This window comes from Phyllostomus hastatus, unplaced genomic scaffold (assembly GCF_019186645.2).
Source record: "Phyllostomus hastatus isolate PE091 unplaced genomic scaffold, TTU_PhHast_1.1 phas_contig_2, whole genome shotgun sequence".
Classification (NCBI taxonomy): Eukaryota; Metazoa; Chordata; class Mammalia; order Chiroptera; family Phyllostomidae; genus Phyllostomus; species Phyllostomus hastatus.
The window spans coordinates 1,471,926-1,485,586 of record NW_025333718.1 but is presented as its reverse complement, the minus strand read 5'-3'; the positions used below and the strand labels follow the sequence as shown (position 1 = coordinate 1,485,586).

Here is a 13,661-nt window from a genome sequence, read left to right as displayed (position 1 = left end):
AGAAGATGGCTAGTAATGATTCTGAGTACCCTATTTCACTAAAACATGAGTGGTCTCAAGTTCTGTATGCAAAAACAAACAAACAACCTCCTTTTAAGCTGAAAACCCACTGTGGTGATACAGAGAGTGAGAATGAGAGTGAAATCCTAGTCTAATTTCAGATTAAGCAAAACATAAGCATTTGACAAATGCCAAGATTATACAGTTGTACAAGCAGAAGAGTCACTTTGAAATCTGAAGCTCAGCCCCAGATGTTTTGCAGTATTTCCATGCCAGTTCCTCCTAGTGTGACTGCTGCATACTTCCCAGATGTAGAAACCTTACTCACAGATGCCAGCCCTGCACCAGTTTATTGTACACGCTGCATGTGAGGAGGGAGCATCACTGAGCACTTTTTGATTAAGAGAGAATTGTACAAGGGGAACAAACCAGAGAGCTCCAAAACATGCATTATTCAGATTGATGTCAGACAGCTGTGGGTTGCTGTTATGGATATATTAGTTCAAAGGCAGGGTGGATCTAACCAGGCTTTGGCAGGGACCTTAGGCATGCCAAGAGTAAGGACAGCATGTCCTTACTGAGCTTTAGCTCTTCTGTTGAGACTGAGGTCCCTATGAAGCCATTGTGACCATTTACAACCAAATGGTACCATGAGAAGCTAGTGCCAGGAGGAGCCCAGGTGCTCAACTTTCGGGCTGTTACCATCCAAACTAAAGACAAAGCCTTTAAGATAAGCTCCAGTGAGTGTGGCCTGAGGCCACACCCTCAGCTCAAAGTTCAGAGAGTGGCTTTGAAAGAAAGAGGAAGGAGTCTGGAAACAAACCCATCTGGAATGTCTTGCCTCCTATAGGTAGCCAAGTGGATTCAGTATGCACTAAAAGTTTACTTCAAAAATTATCTGAAAACATCATTGTTTAAAGTGTGTATTCTATAACAGAATAAAAGCATTCATCATAGATGGGGAATGAATGTGTAACCCTATACAATTTTCTTAATATTTCTGAACTACAATCCTTGACCTGAAAAATAAAAATTAATATCACCTATCTTGCTGGTTTTTAAAATGAGGACTAGAATGTTTGTAAAGCATCTAAGATTGTTTCATAAGTGTTACTAATAAGAAATACTACTCATCCCTTGAAGGCCATTTCCTGGGAATGGGACAGAAAGCTTAGTCTCCAACTGAGGTCTTGGAATGAGATGGAGAACTCACCTGCATGCTGGTCAGGCATCACCCCCAAGGGAGTCTCTTTGGATCTATCCCCTGGAGTCCAAAGCTGCTGAGCTTACTCTTGCAAAGGGGAAAGTTGAATGTACCCATCCTGGCTCAGCAGTATGCCCCCTAGAGGAAGGAAGTGCTGAGGTCTCTGGCACAGACTAAAGGGGTTGGCTTTGAGCAGGGTTTACTCTCCTGTCACTGAGTGGCTTATAGATTACGAGACTCACAAGTGGAAAACCACTACCCTTTTCTCAATAGTATTGGGCTCAGCCTACAGTCCCTCATTGAAAGGCTCAGGAGGAAGACCAGGTAACCTCACAGAGGGGCAGAATGACTCAAAGGTGGAGGCAGACCTCAGGGAGCCTCGAATATTATACAGAGATGCCACCAGCACCATACAAGAAAAAGCTTGCTCTCTTACATAGATTAGCCCCTCACAGGCACACACAGGTCCAGTAGACACAGACACAAACAGTAAACATTGTGGTAGCTACAGACATGTAGCCCAGGGCCAATGACATACAACATTTGACAGTGACCTGTATCTGAACCCCTTCAAAGTGGACCCAGAACCAACAAAACTAGTGGGGGGCTTCATCCCACACCAAAGCTTGAACCAAATAACCACACAATCAGTACACTCAAAGGGGGATTTTTGCAGGTTCCAGACCCTGCTAGGAACAACAGTACATGAAGGGGTAACCCCTGCATAGCATCTCACACATGGAGGTTGAATTTTACCCTTACAGTTTCCAGGTAAACTCTATCCACAAAAGAGCCAATAGCATTCAAGACTCAACTACAACAGGGGGCATTCTCCTGTTGTAGGTACATTTGTGGACCATGGAGTTCAGGTGTTCTGAAAGATTGTGTCACTGACTCCAGCAAGACACATTTATCATAATACTATGAAAGCAGTTTGGAAGACATAGCACACCTACCCAACACACAGCGATCAAATGGGACAACAAAGAAAAAAATGTCCAAACAAAAGAACAACAGAAATCCCCACAAAAAGATTTGAAAGAAATAAGTGAAATGAAAGCAACCCAAGAACCAGACGCAGAGTTTAAAATAATGGTTAATAAGGATGCCCAAGGACCTCAGGGGAAGAAAGAATGACCTCACTGAAACTTAAATAGAGACAGTAGTCATTAAAAAGAACATAGAAACCTTAAACAAGGACCAGTCAGAAATGAAGAATACAATGTCCGATATGAAGAATTCACCTGAAGGAATTAACAGTAGGTTAGATGAAGCAGAGAACTGAATCAGCAAATTACAGGACAAGATAACAGTATCCACCCAAAGAGAGAATGAAAATTAAAAGAGAAAAGAGGAAAGTGTAAAGGACCTTTGGGACAACATCAACTGCAACAACATTCACATCATAGGAGTGCCAGAAGAAAATGAGTGTGAGCAAGGGATAGAGAACCTGTTTGAAGAAATAATGACAGGAAACTTCCCTAGTGTGATGAGAGCAAAGGTGGCATAAGTCCAGGAAGTACAGAGAGTCTCAATCAAGATGAACTGAAAGAGACCTACACCAAGCCATACCACAATTCAATGGCAACAAGCCAGGTCAAGGAGAAAATTTTGAAGGCAGCATGAGAGTTACATACAAGTGAGTTCCTATAAGGATGTCAGCTGATTCCTCAATAGAAACACTACAGGCCAGTCCTGAGAGGGAAGTTCACAGGCCTACCTAAAAAAGATAGAAACATTTCAAATAAACAACCTAACCCTATGCCTACAAGAACTTGAGGAACAACAACAAAGACAACCCAGAGCAAGTAGAAGGAATGAAATTCCAAGATCAGAGCAGAATTAAATGGCATAGACACTAAAAGCGCAATTCTAAGGATCAATGAATCCAGGACCTAGTTCTTTGAAAAGATAAACAAAATTGACAAGCCTTTAAGCAGGTTCATTAAGAAAAAAAGAGGACCCAAATAAATGCAATCAGAAGTGACATAGGAAAGGTTATAACTGATACGCCAGAAACACAAAGGATTGTAAGAAATTACTATGCAGAACTATATGCCAAGAAATTTGAAGACTTAGATGAAATGGACAAATTTCTAGAAAAATATAATCTTCCAAAATTCAATAATGAAGAAACAGAAAGCTTGAACAGACCAATAACACCTGACGAAATTGAAACAGTAATCAAAAAGCTTCCAACACACAAAAGCCCTGAACCACATGGTTTCACAGGACAATTTTCCAGAGCTTTTAAGGGAGAGCTAACCCCCATCCTCCATAGATTATTTCAAAAAAATTCAAGAAGATGGAAGACTCACAAACTCTTTTTATAAAGTCAACATCATCCTAATCCCAAAACCAGATAAAGAGATAACAAAGAAAGAACACTTCAGGCCAATATCACTGATGAACATACACACTAAAATCCTCAACAAAATATTGGTAAACCGTATCCAGCAATACGTTAAAAAGATCATACACCAAAGCCCTGGCTGGCATAGCTCAGTGGATTGAGCGCGGGCTGGAAACCAAAGTGTCCCAGGTTTGATTCCCAGCCAGGGTACATTCCTGGGTTGCAGGCCATAACCCCCAGCAACTGCACATTGATGTTTCTCTCTCTCTCTCTCTCTCTCTCTCTCTCTCTCTCTCTCTCTCTCTCTCTCTCTCTCTCTCTCTCTCTCCCCCCTTCCCTCCCTAAAAATAAATAAAATCTTTAAAAAAAAAAAGATCATACACCATGACCAAGTGGGATTCATCCCAGAGATGCAAGGATGGTACAATATTTGCAAGTCAATGAACATAATACACCACATATACAAAACGAAAGACAAAAATCACATGATCATATCAATAGATGCAGAAAAAACATTTGATAAGATACGGAAACCATTTATGATAAAAACACTCAGCAAAGTGGGAGTAGAGGGAGCATTGATCAACATAATAAAGGCCATATATGAGAGACCTACAACCAACATCATCCTCAACGGACAAAAACTTAGAGCTTTCCCACTAAGATCAGGAACACGACATGGATGCCCACTTTCACCACTGCTTTTCAACATAGTACTGGAAGTCCTAGCCACAGCAGTCAGACAAGAAAAAGAAAAGGCATCCAAATTGGAAAGGAGGAAACAAAACTGTTACTTTCTACAGATGACATGATAGTGTACATAGAAAATCCTATAGACTCCACCAAAAAACCACTTGACCTAATAAATGAATTTGGTAAAACAGCAGGATACAAAGTCAATACTCAGAAATCAAAGTTATTTTTGTACACCAACAATGAAACATCAGAAACAGAAATCAGGAAGAAAAAAACCATTTGATATAGCAACAAGAAAAATAAAGTACCTAGGAATAAACCTAACCAAAGAGGTAAAAGACCTGCATTCAGAAAACTACACAACACTGAAGAAAGAAATTAAGGAAGACACAAACAAATAGAAACACATACCATGCTCATGGATTGGAAGAATTAACATCATCAAAATTTCTATACTACTCAAAGCAATTTACAGATTCAATGCAATCCCTATTAAAGTACCAATGGCATATTTCACAGACATAGAACAAACACTTCAAAAATTTATATGGAACCATAAATGACCCCTAATAGCTGCCACAATTTTGAGAAAGAAGAACAAAGCAGGAGGGATCATAATACCTGATATCAAACTGTATTACAAGGCCACTGTAATCAAAATAGCCTGGTACTGGCATAAAAACAGGCACATGGACCAATGGAACAGAACAGAGATCCCAGAAATAAACTCAAATCTCTATGGTCACTTAATATTTGACAAAGGGTGAAGATGCATAAAATGGAGCAAAGATATAGCCTCTTCAACAAATGGTGTTGGGAGATCTGGACAGCTACATGGAAAAAAAAAATGAAACTTGATCACCAGCTTATACCATACATAAAAATAAATTCAAGGTGGGATAAAAGACTTAAATATAAGTGGTAACACCATAAAAGTCCTAGAGGAAAACATTGGCAGGAAAATCTCAGACATTCCACACAGCAACATCTTCACAGATATATCCATAAAGCAAGGGGCATAAAGGAAAGAATAAACAAATGGGACCTCATCAAATTAAAAAGTTTCTGCACAGCTAAAGAAAACAGCATTAAAATGAAAAGAGAGTGAACCATATGGGAAAACATATTTGCCAATGACACCTTGGTCAAGGCCTTGATCTCCAAAATATATAAAGAACTCACATGACTCCACTCCAGGAAGACAAAAAAAAAAATTAAAAAATGGCAAAAGACTTGAACAGACACTTGTCCAAGGAGGACATACAGAGGGCCCAGAGACACATGAAAAGATGCTCAACATCACTAGCCATCAGAGAGATGCAAAATGAAACCAAAATGAGATACCACCTCACACCAGTCAGAATGGCCAACATAAATCAACAAAAAAGTGTTGGGGAGGATGTGGAGAAAAGGGAAACGTAGTGCACTGTTGGTGGGATTGCAGACTGGTGTCGCCACTGTGGAAAACAGTATGGAGTTTCCTCAGAGAACTAAAAATGCAACTGCCATTTGACCCAGCAATTCTCTTTTGGGATTATACCTTTAGAGTCCTGAAACACCAATCCAAAAGAACCTATGCACTCCAAAATTCATAGCAGCACAATTTACAATAGCCAAGTGTTGGAAGCAACCTAAGTGCCACCAGCAAATGAGTGGATCAAAAACTATGGTACATTTACCTGATGGAATTCTACACAGTAGAGAGAAAGAAGGAGCTTATACTGTTTGCAACAGCATGAATGGAACTGGAGAGCATTATGCTAAGTGAAATAAGCCAAGCAGTGAGGGACATATACCATATGATCACACCTTTAACTGGAACATCATCAACAAAAGAAAAAAGCAAACAAAATATAACCAGAGTCATTGAAATTAAGAACAATCTAACAATAGCCAGAGGAGAGTGAGGAGGGGACAGTGGGGAGGTTTTTCAGGAACTACTATAAAGGACACATGGACAAAACCAAGGGGGAGGTGTGGTAGGGCTTCACCCTCAGGCCCCCTTCCCCAGCCACCATGGATGAGAATAAGTCTACCAAGACATGATCTGTTTGGGGAGGAAAGGTGGCTGATCTCTGAAAGGAGAAGGACCAAGAGCCTTTTCCTCAGTGGGCTTTTATTAGGTTCATTTTGCACAGGAATACAGGTAAAGCTCAGTAATCACTGTCAGGCAGCAAGGATCAAAAACAATAGATAGCATACAAAGAACTCTGAGGGCCTATTTTGAGTCAGGGTCAGATAGCTAAAGAGCTATAAAACTTTGAGAGACAAACTCATTTCCTGCTCAGACTCTTTTATTTAATTGAGAGCATTCTAAACAAAGAAGGTTTCACAGGATTTTACATATTCTTTCTTAGGTCTGATCACGCTATGGAACCCACCCATTCCAGCACAGGGCTGCACCGCCCTCAGTCATTGTTTCAGGCTTAAGTCAGGCAGTGGAAGTAAGGCAGCCTAGAGATTAGGATTTCTTGCAGACAGAAGGAGGACTCAGGCTTTATCAAAGCCAAAGTGTGAGGGTCCATCACCCGCTTTTGCTGTAGCCCCCCAAGTCCTTCCCTGGGGCCTTTCTGTGATCATGCTTGTCTTAGGTCATTCCCCCCTTGGGGAATCTTACCCATCATTGGCTAACCAACCAAGCATTGGGCGCCAGGCAGGGTGAAGAAAAAGGAGCAGAAGCCATGCCCCTGCCAGGGAGATAAGCTTTGTCTCCTTAGTGGCTTCTGGTCCAAAGGTCGTTCACTCAGCCTTAGCCATGGGGGGATTACAGCTTCTGAAACCAGGCAGGGCCATTCCCAACAGGGGTGGTGGAAGCAAGGGAGGGAGGTGGGTTTGGAGGGGGTAGGGGGAAGAGGTGGAAGAAAATGCAACTGTAATTTAACAATAATAAGAGAATTAAAACAAAAAAAAAGAAAAGAAACACTACAGGCCAAAAGAACATGCAACCTGGGTTGCTATACAGAGCAATACTGTTGTTTAAAATTGAAAGCCAAATAAAGAGCTTCTCAGATGAAAATAAAAAAGACTAAAGGAGTTCATTACCATCAAACCACTGCAAGAAATCTTAAAGGATGTTCATTAAGAAGAAGAAGAGGGAGAGAAGTAGAATTTTAAAATGTCAGAGAATAAGTACCTATGTGTCATAACCATAAATGTAAATGGAGTGAATGCTCCAAGCAAAAAATGTAGAATCACTGAATGGATAAGAAAACATGGCTCATGTATATGCTGTCTACCAGGATATTCACATCAGAACGTAATATTTCCACAGGTTGAGAATAAAGGAATGGATGAAAATACTCCATGCAAATGGAAATGAAAAAAAAAATGGAGTAGCAATACGTATATCTGACAAAATGGACTTCAAAACAAAGTCCATAAAAAGAAACAAACAGGGTCACTACATAATGCTAAAAAGATTGATCAATAAGAGGATATAACCCTTATAAACATATATGCATTCCATACAGGAAGACTTAAATAAATAAAGAAAATCTTGGTGGGCATTAAGGAAGAGATCAACTGCAATACTGTCATAATAGGGGCTTATAACACCCCACTGTAATGATTGGGTAGATCATCCAGACCACAAATCAGCAAGGAAATAGTGACATCAAATGACACACTAGATCAAGTGGATTTATTTGATATTTACAGAATACTTCATCCCAAAGCAGCAGAATATACATTCTTCTCAAGTGCACATAAATTATCCTCAAAGACAGACCACATGTTAGGTCACAAAACAAGTTAAATTCAAGAAGATTGAAACCATGTCAAGGATTTTCTTGGATCACAGTGGCATAAAATTAGAAACCCACCTCAATAAAAACACTCAAAAATACTCAAATATTTGGAAACTTAATAGCATGTTATTAAATAATGAATGAGCTATCAAGGAGATCTAGGAGGAGATCAATAAATACCTGGAAACAATTGAAACTGAACATACAGGGACCCAAAATCTATGCAATACACAAAAAAAGCAGTCCTGAGAGGGAAAGTCATAGCACTCCAGGCCTTCCTCAAGAGGCAAGAAAAATCTCAATCAATAGTCTAACTCTACACCTTAAAAGACTAGAAAAACAACAAACAAAGCCCAGAGCAAGTAGAATAAAGGAACAAATCAAGATCACAGTGGCAATTAATGACATAGAGACTAAAAAAACAGTACAGATGATCAATGAAAACAGGAGCTGATTCTTTGAAATGATAAACAAGATTGATGAGCCTTTAAACAGACTTATCAAAAAAAAAGAGAGGACCCAAATAAATAAAATCAGAAGTGGAAGAAATGAAGTAACAACTGATATGACAGAAATGCAAGCAATTATAATAAATTACTATGAATAATTACATGACAAGATATTGGAAAACCTGGGTGAAATGGATAAATTTCTAGAAATATACAGTCTTTCAAAAGTGAGTCATGAAGAAACAAAAATCCTGAATAGACGAATATTGATCAACTGATGAAATTGAAGGAGTAATCAAAAAACTCTCAGTACACAAAAGTCCTGGACGATATGGCTTCACAGGTGAGTTTTATCAGTCAGTCAAAGAAAAATTAACACCTATATTTCTGAAACTGTTCCAAAAAATTCAAGAGGAAGACTTCCAAGATCTTTTCATGAGGATAGTGTTAGCCAGTATTATCATAATTCCAAAACCAGATAAAGATACAAGGCAGAAAGAAACTTATAGGCCAATACCCCTGACAGATGTAGATACTAAAATGTTCAAAAAAATATTAGCAGTCTGGATCCAGCAATACATTTAAAAGATTATACACCATGATCAAGTGGGATTTATCCCATAGATGAAAGGTTAGTACAATATATGCAAGTCAATAACTATGATACATCACATAAACAAATTGAAAGATGAAAACCACATGATCATATCAATAGATGCAGAAAAATCATTTGATAAAATTCAGCACCGATTTATCATAAAGCCTCTCATCAAAATGGGAATAAAGGTATCATACCTCAACAAAATGAAGGCCATATGTGAAAAACCTACAACTAGCCCTGGGTGGTGTGACTCAGTAGATTGAGTGCCTGCCTGCAAACCAAACGGTTGCTGGTTTGATTCCCAGTCAGGGCACGTGCCTGGGCTGTGGACCAGGTCCCCAGTAAGGGGTGTGCAAGAGGCACCCACACATTGATGTTTCTCTCCCTCTCTTTTACTCTCCCTTTTCCTCTCTCTAAAAATAAATAAATCTTAAAAAAAACCCCTACAACTAACATCATTCTCGATGGACAAAAATTAAAAGTATTCCCCTTAAGATCAGGAACAAGGCAGTGGTGTACACTTTCACCACTTTTATTATATCTGGAAGCCCTAGCCATGGTGCTCAGACAAGAAGAATAAATAAAAGACATCCAAATTGTAAAGAAGGAAGTAAAAAAATCATTATATGCAGATGACATGATATTGTACATAGAAAACCCTACAGACTCCACCAAAATAACTACTAGACCTAATAAATGAATTTGGCCAAGTAACTGCATATAAAACCAATACCCAGAAATTGATGGCATTTTTATACACCAATAATGAACTATCAGGAAGAGAACTAAGAAGCAGGCAGAAGTAGGGTGATGAGTGGCTGCAGCACCAAGAGAAAGAGGCAGGAAGCCCAACAGGAGCTGGGCGGGCACCATGGCTGGAATAACCACCATCAGAGTGGTGAAATGCAAGATCCAAGTTCTGCAGCAATGGGCCACTGATGCAGAGGAAAGGACCAAATGCTTCCAGTGGGAAGTGGAGGGAGAAAGGCAGGCCCAGGAACAGGCTGAGGCTGAGGTGACCTTTTTGAACTGTAGGATCCAGCTGTTTGAAGAGGAGCTGGACTGTGCTTAGGAGTGCCTGGCCACTGCCCTGCAAAAGCTGGAGGAAGCTGAGAAAGCTGCTGATGAAAACAAGAGCAGTATGAAGGTTATTGAAAACTGAGCTTTAAAAGATGAAGGAAAGATGGAACTTCAGGAAATCAAGCTAAAAAAAAAAGCTAAGCTCATTGCAGAAGAAGCAGATAGGAAGTATAAAGAGGTGGCAAGTGCCCTTCCTGGTGTTGCTCAGTGGATTGAGCACTGCCCTGTGAACCAAAAGGCCACTGGTTTGATCTCCAGTCAGGGCACATGCCTAGGTTTCAGGTCAGGTCCCCAGTAGGGTATGCACAAGACAGGCAACCACATGTTGATAATTTCTCTCCCTCTCTTTCTCCCTCCCTTCCTCTTTCTCTAAAAGTAAATAAAATATTTTTTTTAAAGACATGGCTGGTCAGTTGGTGATTGTTGAGGGAGATTTGGAATGCACAGAATAACAAGCTGAACTGGCAGAGTCCCGTTCCTGAGAGATGGATGAACAGATCAGACTGATGGACCAAACCCTGAAGTGCCTGAGTGCTGCTGATGAAAAGTACTCTCAAAAAGAAGACAAATATGAGGAAGAGATAAAGTTTCTTAATGATGATAAACTCAAGGAGGCAGAGACATTGTGCTGAGTTTGCTGAGAGATCGGTAGTCAAGATGGAAAAGACAATCGATGACTTGGAAGATAAACTGAAATGCACCAAAGAGAAATACCTCTGTACACAAAGGATGCTGGACCAGACTCTGTTTGACCTGGATGAGCTGTAGAGCACCTCATTCCTGCCCTGCTGCTGCTCCTCCACCTGACCCTGCTCCTCTAACCCTGACTCCACCTGAGGCCAGCAAGCCAGAAGTTGACCTTTAAACTGAGGACTGATCTTAACTGGAAGTCTGCTTTCTCCTTTCACTTCTCTCCACCCCTACCCAATGTCTTTTTAATCAAACTGTATCTGCCTCTCCCAAAGATTCTGGTTGGGCTAGAGGTTAAGTACCTTTGGGAACAATATTTAAGGGAATGTGAGCACAATGCAGTGTCTTTAAAAGTATGTTGTAATGTGCATGTTTTATAATTACCTTTGTTGTTGTTGTTGTTGTAGCAACCATTTGTAAAATATTCCAAATAATTCCACAGTTCTCAAGCAGAAGTTCAATCCCTTTCTCACTTTTGGAAGGTAATTTTTCAGCTTAATCCATACTGCCTCGTGCATAGGGAAGGGAAAGACGTATGGGGCTGCCTTATTGAGAGCCAAACAGAGCCCAGAGAAAGACTCCACTATGGGGAGTCATTGCTTTGTGCAGGGTACCAGTCAAACCAGACAGGTGATTCCAGGAGGAGTTAGCCAAAGAGAAAAAAAAATGATGTTCAGGTTTCAGCTTTAAGGTATTGTGGGATAATTTTTTTTTTAGATCAGAAGTGACCAAAGTAAAATGATGATACCTCTCTCAGACCAAATCCTTGTCTCATCTGTACCCCCTTCTCAGTGTTTAACAAAATTGATCATGTGCCCCATAGGTTGAAGTGACCAATTATTTGCCTCCTTGAAAGAAAGAAAATTATGTTTTTGCCACTGATTTTGCCATATGGAATCATCTCATTACCCTTTTCTGGGTCTGAAGCTGCTATGATTAAAAGTGCCATCTCATTGTGCTTTGTATCAGTTTGTGCTGCAGAAACCTTGAATAGTTTATGTACAAAACTGTTTTTAAATTTTATATTATTTTGAAACTGTGTTTCTTTGGGATTGGGGCACACTAGCCCCCCCATCTGGCTGTGAAAACCTTCCACAGTCTGTGCTGGCAGTGTGCTGATCTTTAAGTTTCTTTCCTTACCCAGTACTCCCTTATTGGTGAGGTTTCTGTGAGGTCTGTTAGGTTTGCATCCTGCAGCTTACTTGCTTAAAATGAACTCTCCTTTGGTATGGTCTCTTTGGGAGCCGATTCAGCAAAAAAGAAACTAATAGTGCAATTATTTGGATACTGAAAATTGACAAATCTCTTTTTAAAATAAAGAACCAGTCCCTCAAGAAAAAAAGAGAGAGAGGAAGAAAACTAAAAATAAAAAAATCCCATTTGCTATTGCAACAACAAAAAATAGGGTACCTAGGAATAAATTTTAGCGATCAAGGTAAAAGATCTGTACTCAGAAAACAATAGGACACTGAAGAAAGAATTTGAGGAAGATACAAATAAGTGGCAGCATATACCATATTCATGGATTAGAAGAATTAACATTATTAAAATGCCCATACTACCCAAAGCAATCTATAGAATCAATGTAATTCCTATTAAAACACTAATGGCATATTTCACAGAACTAGGACAAGTATTCCAAACATTTATATGTAGCCCAAAAAGATCCCAAATAGCCTCAGCAATCTTGTAAAAGAAGAACAAAGGTGGAGGTATCACAATATTTGCTATCAAACTATACTACAAGGCCACTATAATCAAAACAGCTTGGTAGTGGCATAAGAACAGACATATAGATCAATGGAACAGAACAGAGAGCCCATCCTTTATAGTTAGTTGATATTTGACAAAGATGGCAAGAGCATACAATGGAGCAAAGACAGTCTCTTCAATAAATGGTCTTGGGAAAACTGGACCACCATACACAAGAATAAACTCAAAATGGATAAGAGACTTAAATGTAAGCCATGAAACCATAAAAATCCTGGAAGAAAGTATATGCAGTAAAATCTCAGCTATTTCATGAAGCAATATTTTGGCCAGTGTATCTCCCAGGGCATTAGAAACAAAGGAAAAAATAAGCAAATGAGACTATATCAAATGAAAAAGTTTCTGCACAGCTAAAGAAACCATCAGCACGATGAGAAGGAAACCCACTCTATGGGAAAATATTTTCTCAAATGAAGCATCTGATAAAGGTTTAATTTCCAAAATACACAAAGAACTAATACAGCTTAACTCCAGGAGGACAAATAATCCACTTAAAAAATGATTTGAATAGACACATATTCAGTCTGCACTGAATAAAGTCTCCACAGTCTGGAAAAATGCTGTCCACAGGATATGTCCACAGACATGGAAAAATACTGATCATTGCTAATCATCAGAGAGATACAAATTAAAACTACAATGAGCTATCACCTCACATCTGTCAGAATGGCTACCATCAATAAATCAGCAAAAAACAAGTGCTGGCAAGAATGTGAAGAAAAGGAAACTCTTATGCACTGTTGGTAGGAATTCAGACTGGTGCAGCCACTGTGGAAAGCAGTATGGAGTTACCTCAAAAAATTAAAAATGGAACTGCCTTATGACCATGGATACCACTTCTGCAAATATATCCTATGAATACTGAAACACCAATACAAAAAAATATATGCACCCCTACATTCATGGCAGTGCTATTTACAATAGCCAAGATCTGGAAACAGCCTAAGTGTCCACAGTAGATGAGTGGATTTAAAAACTATGATACATTTACACAATGGAATACTATGTGGTGGGGAAAAAGAAGAAACTCTTACATTACATTTTTGAACAGCATAATGGACCTGGATAATAT

At 39.4% G+C, this 13,661-nt stretch overlaps 1 protein-coding gene and 1 pseudogene across 1 annotated transcript in view; both read left to right on the top strand.

Moving 5' to 3' along the window:
* Positions 1–13,661, top strand: part of SH3RF3 (SH3 domain containing ring finger 3) — a 473,665-nt gene that overhangs the window by 237,093 nt on the left and 222,911 nt on the right. The gene's annotated exons all lie outside the window — the stretch shown is intronic.
* LOC123816332 lies at positions 9,921–10,897 on the top strand (annotated as a pseudogene).